We start from the raw sequence: 14,787 nt of genomic DNA on the forward strand, positions 1-14,787 counted from the left end.
CACGTGGGAGGACCCGGCGAGGCCGGGGAGTGGGGGAAGACGTGGGCTCGAGGTTAGGACCTCGCCTTCCCTAACAAGAGTGACGGTGGAGCCAGGATGTCCCAGGTTCGCAGGGACGGCAGTCACCCAACCCACAACCGGCCCCACCCTCCCGGGAGGGAGTGCTGGTCCCCTCCCCAAGTCCCATCCCCACCCCCAGCTTCCCAGGGCTGAAACCCCGGGAACTGCCGCGCCAGGGAAGGGGCGGGACTGACTCCTGCGGTACCTGTCGGCGGGATTTCCCGAACCCTGCCCCGGCCGCCTCGGGAGCGGTGTGGCGAGCCGGACTCCGAGCCGACCCAACCCCGGGGCAGCACCGGAGCGGACCGGGCAGCAGTGGGCGCTCGCGATCCTCCTCGACCTGACACGCTATCCCTGCGGGCCCGGCCTCCTCTGTCCCCTCCTCCCGCTCCCGCTCCTCCCCCTGCTCCTCCCCTCGGCGGCGGTGATAACCTCGCCTCCCCGCCTGCAAAGTCCCCGGCGCGAGGGCAGCCGCGAACCGCCGTCACCGCCGGGTCTCCGCGGGCGCTTGCGCCCGTGTCTCGCCCGCCGGCCCGGGTCGTCCTGAAAAAACTCGCTCCGCCGGCCGCCGGGGCTCCACGGCGCTGCCCATGGCCAAGCCCGGGAGCCGACTTCGGGCGCCGGACCGGCTGGACTACCGCGACGAGGCTCAGGTGAGTGCGGCGCGCGCTCGTGGCGGCGGGGGTCGTTAGTGTGGGGAGCGGCAGGACCCGGGCCCGTCGAGGTGCCCCGACCTGGCATCCTGGAGTTCAGGGCCAGAGCAGAGCCCAAGGTGACTGGAGGCTGGTGCAAGTGGAGTGCACGTAGGTGGGGGAAAGGAGAGCTCAGAGCTTTCCCCATCCTGCTAGCCTCCTGACTTGGTCCCTCAGCTAGGCAAGTCTTCAGGGACTGGTTTTTTCCAAGCAGGTTTCTGACTTGGTGGATTTTCTTTTCGTTTCTTTTTTTCCCCTTACCCCCTAGAAGAGTCAGGAGGTTTGCTTCTGCCCGACGCGTCTCTCTAGGACCGACCGTGAGGGGCAGTAGGAGCGCAAAGCGCCGCGGAGCCTGGGTACCACTCTGGCTGGGAACTGGGGCGGGGATAACAGCAAAAAGTCCGTCCTGAGGGAGCATCCAGGGTGGGGAAACCTCAGTGCGGTTAGCTTTGGGAACGAAGTAGAGATGGGACATCTTCCGAGGGGCGGGGAAAGCTCAGGAGGAGAGAGATGGAAGCGGCAGACAGACGGTAAGTAGCCTCCCTCACCCCCCATGCCAAAGATACACGGTTCTGGTTTTTCGTGCTACTTTTGACTTTCTTTTTTTCCCCTGCGTCTGTTTCTATTTCGAGCACCTTGGGTGGTGACAGCAAATGAAGGTGAGGGGAGGAGGGGCGCCAACCCGCGGGGGAAGCGCGTAGACCCGGACTCAGAGCCCGGGCACACTCGCGGAGCCTGAAGTCTGCAGGTGCTCCCTCCCGGCCAGGCGGCCGATCGCGCGCGACTCGCGCTTCTGACCCCAGTTTGTCCCCGACGCCGACAAGAAAAGGAAAAAAAAAAAAAAAATGAGATGGAGAGGCGAGAGGGAGCGAGAGCTGGGATGCAGGGCGCGGGGCTGGGGGTGGGGGAGTGGGGTGCGGAGACTGTGAGGTGTGCTCTGCTCCGCGGCAGTTTGCGAGCTCCGCGAGTCTTCCATCTCCTCCCCTCGGCGAGGCGAGCATCCACGCTTCTTCGCGCACCCAGGCCCCTCTCTGTGGAGGGGATCGCACCCCTCTTCCTCCGCCCTCCACTTTGGAGGACCAGTCGGATCCTTGCTTAGACTTGCGTGAGTCTCGCTCCTCCCTCCCCCCCGGCGCGGTCCGCTGGCTATTTTTATCCACTACTTGTACAGAGATGCTTTCGGGGGGGGATTCTGGGGAGGCGACTCCAAATCTGGTGTCTAATCGCTGCGCTCCCAGAAGCGGTACCCTTCTAGCAGAGAGCAGCCGCGAGGAGCTGCCGAGGTATGAAGACGGAGCTCTGGTGAAACCCCGGTTTCACCTGCCCGGCTTCTCCGCCTGCCGCTAGGTGCGGGCGCGGATCCCCGAGGGTCCCATAGCGCCTGGGCGCCGGTGCTTGCTGGCTTTTGTGGCCGCAACCCGTTTACACTCAGGATCCTTTGGGTCCTACTTGGGCGTTATTGCTCTGCAGCCACATCTTAGCTTTTTGTTGAAATGCAATTGCCCACTACTCTTCAAGGGTTAATTTCAGGAATTTTATGTTAAAAAAAAAAGAAAGAAAGAAAGAAAGAAAGCACAGGGCGATAACCCAACTTCTGCCTCCTTGCATTTCTAAACCCCATCCTTTGGCGTTCAGAATTATTCTTCCTTTCTGCTTCCTCGGTACTGATTGGGTGCGACTCGAATAAGCCTGACCAAGTGAAATTCCAGGAGATGAACGCTTCAGCTGCAGATCCCTGCGTTACTCTTTGTATTTCTAGCGCTTAGATTTTTCCCCCTTTCCTCCCATAGGCTTGCAGAAATAACATATTGAAATGGCCCATTGTGTTACATAAGGTTTTCTCCAGCGCTCAGCAGAGCAAAATCAACTTCTTTTGGAGCGTTTCAGGGCTTCAGCGGGTCCCTCTAACTCAGCCGAGAGTTTGCCTGGGATCAACAACTTCGTGACTAAGCACTCTTAAGTCCAAACAGTTCATTACTATGACAGCATCCACTGAGGATCCTTTACTGAGGCGTCCTGAGCCTTGCTTTGGGGGCTTCTGATACAGGCTAAAGCTGCCCGCTGTACTGTGCCTTGTAGCTTTAAGATGGGAGATTCTTTGCTTGGGAAAGTGGTGAGAAGGTAATACCTTGAACTTTATGGGGGAGAACAGGAAAAGCCCATGGTTCTTAGCTGTGTTGTTGGTGTACCTTCTGTGAAATTTCAAGTCTTCCACGTTGTTGTTCAGAAACCCTTTACTTGTATTCTCCCATGTAATTGGGGATGTACTTTTGTTCTGAAAAGAAGACCGTTCTCTGACTGGAAATGTCCAGAGAGCTCCTTGAAGGGAAATGCAATGTGGAAGCTTTCTTTATCTTGAATTAAAATTTGATGATGGCTAGAAAGAGGCTGGGGAGAGGCTGATGTAACGTGCTTGATTGGTACACAGTGGCTTTTCCAGAACAGAGCCATCTACCCAGGGTGGTCCAAACCCACAGTGAGTCCTGAGTCACATTCTGGCTATAGAAGTCAGTTTGGAGAAAGGGATAGTAAAAGGTACTGACATCCTGGTGGAACTGAGTGTATTCAGGATCAGGGCTGAGAATTCAGGCTCCAGGGCCCGCTTCTATGCCAGGGTTCTTGTGTAAGATACAGTCTTGGAGGAGTAAAGGCAAGTAGCAACTTTGGTGAGTAGCAGCAGTCTTCTAGCTGCTCTGTGGGAAATGAAGTGACTTTCTGGCTGTTGCTGAAAGCTGTAACTTTCCAGCTGGTATTGGAAAAGATCTGTGTTTTTCCCCATCACTTTGATGTAAGTATCTTCCTTCAACCCCACTAATGGCCCAGTGCTTCCCAGTCAGACCAACCTTTCCCAGTGGGGAATGGCAAGACTGCTAGTGGGATTTGGAACCAGCTTCTTGCCTCAGGACCCTAAGCACATTCTTTTTCCTCTCTGAGCCTCAGATTCATCCCCTAAAAAATCGAGCTCGGAAGATTATTATGAGAAAGTGGGAAGATATATGTGGAGAGCATTTGGGCAGTTGTAAAGCACTGGTGACCAAGGTACTGGGTTACTTAATTTCCTTTTGCTGCAAATTTCATTTGGTCTATTTTAATGCTAATTTTCAATTTAGTTTGTGAATGTCTCTGTGAATTACATATTCTAAACATTCAGTGAGGGAGAGGATTTCATATAATGGGCCAATATCTTCTGATTATTCCACCTGAAATTCACCAGCATCAGGGCTCACTGCTTCTGAGAACCTTTAGTTTCTTATTTGTAGAATCAGAGTTAAAGTTTTTTGGTGCTTTTTTTTTTTTTTTAGCTTAATGCATTTTGTATATCAGAAGGAAATGTATGTTTCAGGAAGGGCCTTGGTATTGATTAACCAAAAGAGGAAGAATGTTGCAGATGAGTGTTAGCAGTTGGGGAAAAGGGATACGTGATCAGTTTTAGAAGATGACCTGGGTCTCCATTATCTACATCTGTCATCTAGCATAAAGCACTGTCTCTCTGTTGCATTTTTGGTGTTCAAAATTTGTCCCCAGGTGCTAGCTAAGTGGCTTAATAGATGCTCCAATAGTATTTTCAAAATAAGTGAATGAATGCTTGAACTGAATCTTCACAGCAAGCTCATGCAGTACACAGGCAGATGGCAACATTTCTATTTTAAAGATTTGGAATCTGCCAATTAGAAAAGTTAATTAATTTTCTAAAGCTACAAAGGATTCCAGATTGGAGTTGAGGTCTGCCTGTTCTCGTTCCATTCCGCTGTACAGCCTGTGTTGCCCTCTCTCCCATCACCACTTAAAATCCTCCTAATCCATAGTGGACTTTTGCATTCTGTAAGGTTTCCAGCAATCAAACACCCTTCTTCTTCAGGGAGGTACCAGCCTTCCCTCAGGTTGGCTTAGCAGTGAAGAATCCATCTGCCAATGCAGGTGACGTGGGTTCATTTCCTAGGTGGGGAAGATCTCCTGGAGAAGGAAATAACCCACTCCAGGATTCTTAGGAAAATCCCATGGATGGAGGAGCCTGGCATGCTCCTGGGGTCCCAGAGAGTTGGACAGGACTTAGCCACTAAACAACGGCAACAACAACCTCCCCTCGTGGAGGGACTTTTCCATGGGGCGGGGGGCTCTTTCTCTGTGTCCATATCTCTGAGCTCTGAACTGGGGCTCAGCCTGGTGAGCCCACCTGAGGCTTGGAATCTCAAAGGACTGACTGAAGGACAAAAGAACAATTGAGCATTTATTTATCAGTGTGAGTCATGAATCAAGAGGCGTCAGCTGCAGCCACAGTGTCTTAGAATGTCCCAGGGATGCTATTCCAGTGGCATAATCCTGATGCTCCCAGGTTCTCTTCATTCCTTCTCATTTCCAAGACTGGCTTTCCAGCTTCTCATGAATTCCTTGAGGTAACTCATAGTCTTCAAGTAAATTCCTTCTCTCTCGGATTCAGTTGTAACCAGCTGATGTCAGCCTCTTAGAATCCATCTTTAGGCCTGCCTCTGGCATGAAGCTTTCTCAGCTTCCTCTACCCTTAGGGAATTAAGTTTCATAGCTTTTTCAGGCCTTAGAGTAATATTTAGTGGGCCATAGTATGTCAACAGTTATGTGATACCACCAGAGTTCTAGAAAAATGAATACATTATTCTTCTGAGAAATAGCCTGAACATAACAAAAATAGGTCCCAGTGGGCATATTTTCTTTTCTTTTTTTTTTTCTCCATGTTGTGTGTTTTTTTGGTAACTTTCCAGCAGGGGTCGCTCATTCAAATGTCTTTAGCAACCAGGCAAGTAAATAAGCCTGAGTGAAACAGGCCTTGGGACAGGCTGGGTAAAGGGGATGTCTTGGTTCTGACCCAGCACACAAGCTGGGACCTCAGGCTCTGTCTTGCCGAGTATGATTTTATTTTCCAAGATAGGCTGTAAGTTTACAATTTTATGTAGAATCGACTGACTTTTTAAGTTGCTCACTGTGTCCAACCCTTTGTGACCCCATGGAGTGTAGCCCGCCAGGCTCCTTTATCCATGGGGTTTTTCAGGCAAAGAATACTGGAGTGGGTTACCATTTCTTTCTCCAGGGGATCATCCCGACCCAGGGATGGAACCCACATCTCCTGCATTGGCAGGTGGATTCTTTATCGCTGAGCCACCAGGAAAGCCCCTGACTTTTCATTGTGTCTGTGTGTGTGATTAGTCGTATCAGATTCTTTGTGACCTCGTGGACTGACGTCTGCCAGGATCCTCTGTCCGTGGAATTTTCCATGGACAGGAATGCTGGTGTGGACTGAAATTTCCTACTCCAGGGGATCTTCCTGACCCAGGGATCAAACTCCAGTCTCCTATCAGCAGCTAATTCCGTATTTTTAAAATGATATGATGTGGACCAAAGAAAGCACGTCTGTAGGCAGACCTCCTTCCTCATCTGTACCTGCATCCCACAGGCCTCCAGTTTATGGCCTCTGGGTTCCAGGCAGAGAAAAGAAATTGGTGGAACTAAAGAGGCTCAGTATAATCAGTTATTCATAAGCTTGAGGCAAGAATGCATCAGGAGTGTCGTGTAAACCGTGTTCCTGTGAGTTAAATTTTGCATTTACAGAATTTCTGTTTGCGGTGTTACTTTTTCCTTGTCCTGTAAGCTGCTACGCCAATCACATTTATGCCCCTAACACGTTTATTGAGTTCCAGTCGTGTCCCAAGTGGTGTTCTTCTCACTGGTGATGCAATAGGGGGTAAAACAGATGGAAATCTCTGCTCTTCTGCTTGTCCTCAGTGGGGGAGACAGGGAAAAGCAAGATGGGGACGGACAGTCCATCTTAGGTCAGACTCTTAGGTGCTAAGATTAAAGATAAATTAGGGGAAATGTCAGGATACTAGGGTAATGCCTTTGGCAAGGGGCCAGGAAACTCCAGGTTCAGTCTCTGATCTAACATAACAGAAGTCAGGTCTGCCATAAAGGAAAAAAGGGTTTGAGGATTTGGGAGTTTGGACCTAGTATTATATTCCGGGAGTTGCTATTGTGGGTAAACCCCTAAAAGCAGACTCTTCTCTTAGTTTTAATGAGGTCACCTCTTGAGCCCATTCATTGAGTGTCCAGCAGGTAGGTGCTAGAATCCATTAACAGACAAAATTTCCAGTCCTCCAGGAAATTGCAGGCCAGTGTGGAAGACATGAACAAATGGTCACAAAAGAGGAGGTTGCTAAAATGAGTGATGAGGGTGAGAAGGGAGTTGTAACCACTGAGTTTTGACACTCAGAATGCTGACATTCAGCATCTTTTTGACTTTTTTTTTAAAGATTTGTTTACTTTTTAACATGGACTGTTTTTAAAGTCTTTATTGAATTTCTTGCAATATTGCTTCTATTATATGTTTTGGCCTGTTGCCTGTAAGGCATGTGGGATCTTAACTCCCTGACCAGGGATTGAACCCCAGTCCCCAGCATTGGAAGGCAAAGTCTTAACCACTAGTCTGCCAGCCCCCCATAGCGTCTTTTTAATGGACCATCTGAGATGTACCAGGAACAGTTTAGATCTGTGCTTTTCAATCTATTTGAACCCCGGACCCCATCGTCAATAAAAATTTTTTGAAGCTTTTTTTTTTTAAAAACCTGGCGGTGACATTTTGTATTCTTAACCAAATTTCATTTTGTATCAAGAAAATGGAGTCTTTAAAAAATCTGTTCTAAGTGTGAAATGTACTTAGGCCCTTTGAGACTCCAGTACATCTCCCTCTCCAGTCGACTTCTGCCATTGATGGCGACTGTTGTTGCCAGGGTAGTTGCACAGAAGTGGGAAAAAAAAAAATATGTTTTTGTTCTTGAGGAACTTACAGTTTAGTATGGCAGTCAGATAAATGCCCAGTTTTTTTGCATATGAATCAAGAAATGCATCCTGTTTGGGCCTTTGCTTGTGGCATCAGGTAGGCCTGCCTTTGAGGACAGCTTCTTTCCAATAACTCTGTGTATTGCTTTCATGGCAATCCTCCTTCCCACAGCATAATTTTGCAGCCATAATGTTTATCTGGAGTCATCCTGTTACTTCATTGGTTCCCGTGCTCCCCACCGTTCACGCCTCCATCAGAATATACACCCGGTCTGAGCAGGCATCTGGAGCCTCAGGTTTGTTTCTGCCACCAGTTTGCAGAACAGTGTGTCTGGTTCCAAGTAGTTGCTCAGAAAAGAAACAAGAGGCAATATTTCTGCCGGGGGGAACTGGGAAAGGCTTCATGGGGGAAAGAAATATTTAAGGAAAGAGAGGCTTGCGGAGAAAAGCCAATGAATGGTGATGATGCAAGATAATCAAAATATGGCCCCAAGCCATCCCATTTGTCCATTTTAGAGATTCTCAATGTGGTCAGCCCAGGTGAATAGCTGGCATGTTAAACACAAACCCTTCCCTGAATAGATTCTGGCAGCACAAAAGCACTCTGGCATGAAAATGATTTAAAAAGAATGAAAAAATGGGGAAAAAAATAGGAGAAAAGAATGAAAATGATAACTCTTAACTTCCATCTAGAACTTTCATACCCACTGTCTCCTTTTTCTCTTGTACCTAGTCCTTCAAGGGAGACAGGGATCTCTTAGCATTTTTATTTTATATTTAAGGAAACCAAGATTCAGAAAAGTGATTTTTCTTAGATCCTCAAAATGATGGCAGCAGACCCCGGATCCAGGGCCACAATTCTCCACTTGCAGCGAGCAGATGGCTCAAGGTGGAAACTGGTTAAATCCGTGGGGGGCTGAGTAGCCCACATTTTCTGTAAGCAAAGGCATGTATTTAGGTTTCAAACATTCACATCTCCTTTGATTTGTTGAGAACTTCCACTTCAGCACTTTCTGAGATGCATTGTGTGTCTTGTTGAATTTCCCCTAGAATTCCTACAGATTAGGTACACGCTGCAGTAGGGTTGTTTTTGTGTAAATATCTTCACTCTTTAAGGAGAGTAAATCAGAGTCCTATATCAGCAGTTAACATACAGTGGGAGAAAGGTGATTGCAGATGCAGCTAAAATGAAAAGCCTTGCTCTTCTAGCTGTGCTCAGAGAAATACACACTTGAGTGGCATGGAGTGAAAGCAGGCCGGCATGGTGCCACCTCCGAAAAACTCAATTGAGCTTGATATAAATTCCATCTTCAGCCAGATATTTCCCAGTGTCCCTGAGAGGAAGGCCGGAGAAGGTGTCAATTACAAGTTTCTGGAATTAGATGTAGGAGTTGTTCTCGAAGAGTGTGGCTTTTGAAATCGTGTCTGTTTGAATTTCTGATCTGCTCCTTACTGATGGTATCACCCCGAGAAATAGACAGCTTTTCGGGGTCTCAGATTTTTCAGTATTCTAATGAGGATTAAAGGAGATTGCCCTTGTCAAATGCCTAGCCTAATGCTCAAGAAAATGCATATTCTTCTTATGCAGGGTTGCCTGATTTCACAAGTGAAAATACAGGATGATCAGTGAAATTTGAACTTTGAATAAAGAACATATACTCTTTTAGTATAGGTATATCCCAGATACTTCATATTAAGACATGATTGATTGTTTTTCTGGAATTTTAATTTAACTGGAAGTCCTATTATTAAGCATCTCTAATCTTGCAGTGACAGTTGTAGGTGATGCCTTTGATGATACTTCTAGAGCTGTAGGCAGTGAGAGAGGGAAGAAAACAGTCATTTGGAGGTGAAATAATTTAGCCACCGTATGATCCAAGGAGAGAAGGAAGGGCTCTTTTCTCTGATGAGCTTAGCAACAGATCAAACCGAGGCAAACTTACTTGTTGTCGAAAAGAAACAGAAGAATTATGGACAAGTCAGATCTCTGCCATCTATGCAGCAGATTATTCCCAGCACTCTTTGGGAAGAAGGCATTTCAACCCTTGAGGCCACCAGGGGAGCAGCCAGTCCACCAACGCAGCACATTATTCAACACAAACATTGCTCTGAGCTCATTACTGCAGGACGGGAGTTGGAGCCATGAGATGCGCACAAGGGCTCCACTGAGTACACTGAAGGGGAGCTTTGTGCTTTGAAAACTCACGCTTGCAATTGCTCCCTCCTCGGATGAATCCAAAGCTAATAAAACAGTGAGAGGACCTTTCAGACTGGCTCCTCCCAAGCAGATGACCTCAGGTTATGAACCGAGTCCGAGATCTCCCCAGGACTGCTGGACTATGTTGTTCTGAGGATGGTCATGGAAATGTGTTTCCATTTCAGGTAATAACCTGGTGGGAACTCAATGAGCAATACTTTGATTGCCAGTGAACTTTTCCCAAGCAGAGTTTAATGCTTTCTTCTATAGTAAGATATTTCTTATGCCAAAATGATGTTTCTGTTGCATATGAAATCACTAACTCTTCGTTTAACTTGAGCTGCTTACTAGCAGTATGTTTATATGCAATATGGACTAGAAATAAAGCAAAGTGGCTTGGCGGGTTGCATGTAGACTGAGTCAGCCAGAGACATCTGGTTAGATCCACTTTGCTACTCCTTGGCCGTGCAACAGGAGATGAGTTATCTCCCATCTCTAAGCCTCAGTCTCCACATCTTCAAAATGGGCATAATTAAAATTATAGCAGATAATTGTTCAGTGCACATTAAACTAAATAAGTAATGTCAAACATTTACACAATGCCTGACTCAATCAGCATTAAAAAAAAAAAAAAAAAGATGCTGTTAATAAGATAACAAAAGAAAGCAGTGTAGACTTCTAGAGTGCAAACTCAGTGTTATTTCACAGAGAGCCTGGATCTCATAACTCAACGTTCTTGGGAGACTGTCTGAGTCTTTTGCCTTTTGTTTCTTTAGTCTTAATTTATATAGTGTGAGCAAATATTATTTCATTTTCTGGGCCAAAAGCTTAGAAGCAGCAATGCAGAAAGGGTACAGCAGGAAGGGAAGGAGGAAGAACCCAGGAAAGAAGGAGGGAAGAGAAGGGAGGAGAAGCCAGGACAGAAGAGGATTATGAGCAGACAGGATTCGGAGCCCAGGGAAATGCAGTGTGGCCTCTTGCAGCAGGAAGTCCCTGGTTAAATCCTATCCAGATACAGTCATTTAAGTAAATATCACTCCCTCTCCCTGTCCCAAGGCTTCTCAGGTTCTGGGCTTAATACCTATGACCTTGAGGGAAGGACGTACAAATGGTACTGGTGGAACTGGAAAGAATGTGGAATGTGATGGAACTAGAGAAGCTGAGGCCTCTCTCCCTGCTCCGAGTCAGCACGAAGTCCCCGATGACAACTGAACGCAAGGGAATCCAGTGCCATCTGGTGGAGACATCGGCCACCATGCCCCTCGTGGTCCTCCGAATGATGCCAGGGGTGGGTCTGTTACTTTGGGCTTGATTTTATTTCCATTCATTACACAGGAGCTCTTTTTACTTTAACTATTTTTTCTTGAGGTATAGCCCATTAACTGGAGAAGGCAATGGCACCCCACTCCAGTACTCTTGCCTGGAGAATCCCAGGGACGGAGGAGCCTGGTGGGCTACAGTCCGTGGGGTCACAAAGAGTCAGACACGACTGAGCAACAGCAACAACCTGGACCTTTTGCTGCTGGAAACATTGGATAATCTATGTAAAATACCCATTGGAGAGTCTGGTACTGAGTACGTGTGTTAAGGCAGCACTTAGCAGTGATTATGAGCTTTTCTTGCTGGTAAGCCTGATCTTGTGTGAAAAGCAGATTAAGAATGTTACTGAGGCTCTAGCAGTGTATCCCTACCCAGACCACCTTGTCCTACACTCATCTGTCCAGGTGGGGAGAAACCCAGGACGACCCCGACAGCTGCCCTTACCCTCTGCCCTCACGTAGGAAGGGAGCAAGGTTGAGGGACTCTTAATCAGGGAAGGAAATCTTTCTCAAAAGCCTGCAGATTTCCCTGTGAAACAGAGAAATTTGAAAGTTAGTCACTCAGTCGTGTCCAACTCTTTGTGACCCCAGGAACTATACCCACCAGGCTCCTCTGTCCATGGGATTCTCCAGGCAAGGATACTGGATTGATCCCAGGTCTCCATATTGCAGGCATACTCTTTACCAACTGAGCCACCAGGAAAGCCAGATTTCCCTTTGGTCCCCTTATCCAAAAGTTTGGTCACATGCACACAGGCCAGAACTACAGAAGGAGAAACTAAGGCACAGCCATTTGAATCTGTGGAGGAGCCAATTAATCAAATAATAAGCCAATTAATCTTGGCCATCCAAAATTGATCCCTCTTGCCTTTGAGCAACTATAGGAGAGGTAATAGAGACACAGGTTCAATCCCTGGGTCGGGAAGATCCCCTGGAGGAGGGCATGGCAACCCACTCCAGTATTCTTGCCTGGAGAATCCCCACGGACTGAGGAATTTGGCAGACCACAGTCCATAGAGTCGCAAGGAGTTGGACATGACTGAAGTGACTTAGCATGCACACGCCTTTGGGCAGAACAATTACGTTTATGTTTGGATCCTGCAATTGGTGATGGAGCTGCTCCGCTCTATAACATCTTTGATTGCTGTCTTCAGCTGAAATGTAAATCTTGTATTTTTCTGGTTTTGCTTTTCTTTCTCCCCTCAGCTTCATAACTTTTACAGCTGTTTGCAATCTACAGTATTTCTCTGTGTTAATTTCTCTAGCTCTGACCCACTGTGAAGAACACAGATATAATCTGGTCCCGGCCCTGTCCGCTGGTGCACAATGTCCCATGGAGTCCATGGTATACGGCATTGGTGTTTGAGTACAGGACACTTAAACGCAGATGAGCTCTGGGCCCAACTATATTGGAACATCACAGTATCCCTTTGGGCAAGGTTATCATTTCTGCAAACCTCACATACTCTTCATGATTTTTTCATACACTTATTTAATGTTTAATCTGTTCCAGTAGATTAAATCACAGGAGGATGGAGGCTTTGTCTGGACCCCTCAACCCCTAGGTCAATCCTGAACCAGGATGTGGTAGGCAGTTGTCACCCAAGAAATAACTATTGACCAAAAAAACTAAGGACCCCAACATACTCTGTTTTATTGATTTGTCAGGATTAAAGGCAGTGGTGTATAGAGAACATTTAATGTTCATGATGTTATTTAGTAGCTAAGTCACATCTGATTCTTTTGCAACCCCATTGGGACTCTAGTGCTCCAGGCTCCTCTGTCCATGGGATTCTCCAGGCAAGCCTACTGAAGCAGGCTGCCATTTCCTTTGCCAGGGGATCTTCTCAACCCAGGGATCGAATCCTCATCTCCCTTGTCTCCTGCATTGGCGGGTGGATTCTTTACCACTGAACCACCAGGGAAGCCTTAATGCCCGTCGTGGGTGCTCCACACCTAGCTATTAATAATGCAAGCGATGATGCAATTCCAAGTACCGCAGCCTGGCGTTCCCAGGCTACTCTTCCAAGCCTTGTCCCTCACCGTCCTCTGTTCTGACACCCACCTTGTGGTCTGCCCACAGGACTGCCCGCTGTTTCCCCAGACGAATCAGGGACATGGACATCCCCACCCTTTGTCAGCCCCCTCCCCTTTCTTCTTAGCTCCAACTCTCTGTCTTTCCCTCAGATCTGTCTTGGATGCTCTCCGCCTCCCATCCCCAATAAATAATAATGCCTGTGGCAGCATCCTGCTATCTTTAGGCTCAGGGTAGGGTTGCACAACCCCCCCCCCCCCCATCTGAAGGTCAGATGGCTTTGGGACTTGCTGCGGGCAGTGAAAGTGACAGGAAGCGCTATGTCACTTCCTAGAGCTAGAAGGGCCAGCTGAGGTTCTATGCACATTCTTCCCACTCTGGCCCCAGATGGCTGGCGCTGTCTTTCTAGGTCTCTGCGACCGTCGAGTGGGCAGAGGCCTGCCACCAACCCGAGTGGGACAAGAAGCTGAGGGTTGGAGGTGCTGAGATGCAAGGTCTATTCTCCGTGCTCCTGGCTTCTCTGGCGCCGTGACGGTGCTGTAATTGACCTGGGCTTGGCTGCTTCCCGCAGGAAACGGCTGCCACGGGAGAGCAGGATAAACCTCTGTTCTCAGCTCTGCACCCGCTCATGCCTGGTCCCAGATCTCAGTGCAGGATTGCGCAACAGAAGGTGGATCTATGTGGGGAGAAGGCAGGAAAAAAAAGCCTCCCGTCGCAGCTGCTGGAAGTGAAAGTACTGTTACCATAAACAGAAACAGGAGTCTTTGAGAGAAGCCTGAGGTTTTCGTCCAGATTTGTGAGCTCAGATGGGCAGCTGTCGGCAGTGGTCCCTCAGGGAATGAAAGTGACCTGAGTAAATGGTCTCTGGGTAACATCAGTTCCAGCTGGCGCTCTGTTCTCTCCTGAGCTCTCTGGCTGCAGGAAGCCCTCTGTGCACCAGCCTTCCCCCAGCCTGGCAGCCTCTGTTCCAGGGACAGCTTTGCATTATTTAGTCTTGAAAGTGGGCTTCCCCGGTAGTTCAGCTGGTAAAGAATCCATCTGCCAGTGTAGGAGACACAAGAGATGTGGTTTCGATCCCTGGGTCAGGAAGATCCCCTAGAGGAGGAAATAGCAACACACTCCAGTCTTCTTGCCTGGGAAATCCCTCGGACAGAGGAATCTGGAGGGCTACAGTCCGTAATGTGACAAAGAGTTGGACATAACTGGGCACACATGCACACACACACAATCTTGAAAGTCAAGCCTGCCTTGACCTCGCTCTTCTCCCAGCCACGCTTCCTGGCTGCACAGATTCCAGCAGAAGCTGCAGAAGAGCTCAGGGTTGGCCTGGAGCCACTTGGAGGATTCCAGTTACACAAGCCACCGGACCCTGCTGATTGAAACAATCTCACGTTCAGAATTGCCTTCACCTGCTGCCTTTTCTTACTTGAAGAGTTCTTTATGGTCCTCTGCAAAGATGGTGCCAAGGCTAATTATCTCATAATCGTTGTCCTTTAAAAACATTAGATTAAGAGCCACTTTGTGCTTTTCGTTCTGCTATTTTCCTTTGTCGTCTCTCTCTCCATGAATGGCTCTCAATGCTCAAAATTTTCTGCTTTCCCTAAAGAATCCTTTTCCTTACATGTCAGTTTTGGAATGTTGTGATTCCTTTCTTTACTTAGGACCATTATTTAAGCAGAC

General features: G+C 48.0%; 1 protein-coding gene across 3 annotated transcripts in view; it reads left to right on the forward strand.

The window, feature by feature from the left end:
* Positions 1 to 572: 572 nt before the first annotated feature.
* HS3ST1 (heparan sulfate-glucosamine 3-sulfotransferase 1) overlaps positions 573 to 14,787 on the forward strand; it is a 34,547-nt gene continuing 20,332 nt past the window's right edge. The window contains exon 1 of one of the 3 annotated variants that reach the window (XM_061145507.1): positions 573 to 713. The gene's annotated coding sequence lies outside the window, so the exon portion shown is untranslated. Of the gene's footprint in view, positions 714 to 1,263; positions 1,283 to 3,771; positions 3,792 to 14,787 lie in introns of those variants that run through there. The other 2 variants (XM_061145509.1, XM_061145508.1) reach the window with 2 other exon arrangements.

Source organism: Dama dama, chromosome 6, assembly GCF_033118175.1.
Source record: "Dama dama isolate Ldn47 chromosome 6, ASM3311817v1, whole genome shotgun sequence".
NCBI classification, from domain to species: domain Eukaryota; kingdom Metazoa; phylum Chordata; class Mammalia; order Artiodactyla; family Cervidae; genus Dama; species Dama dama.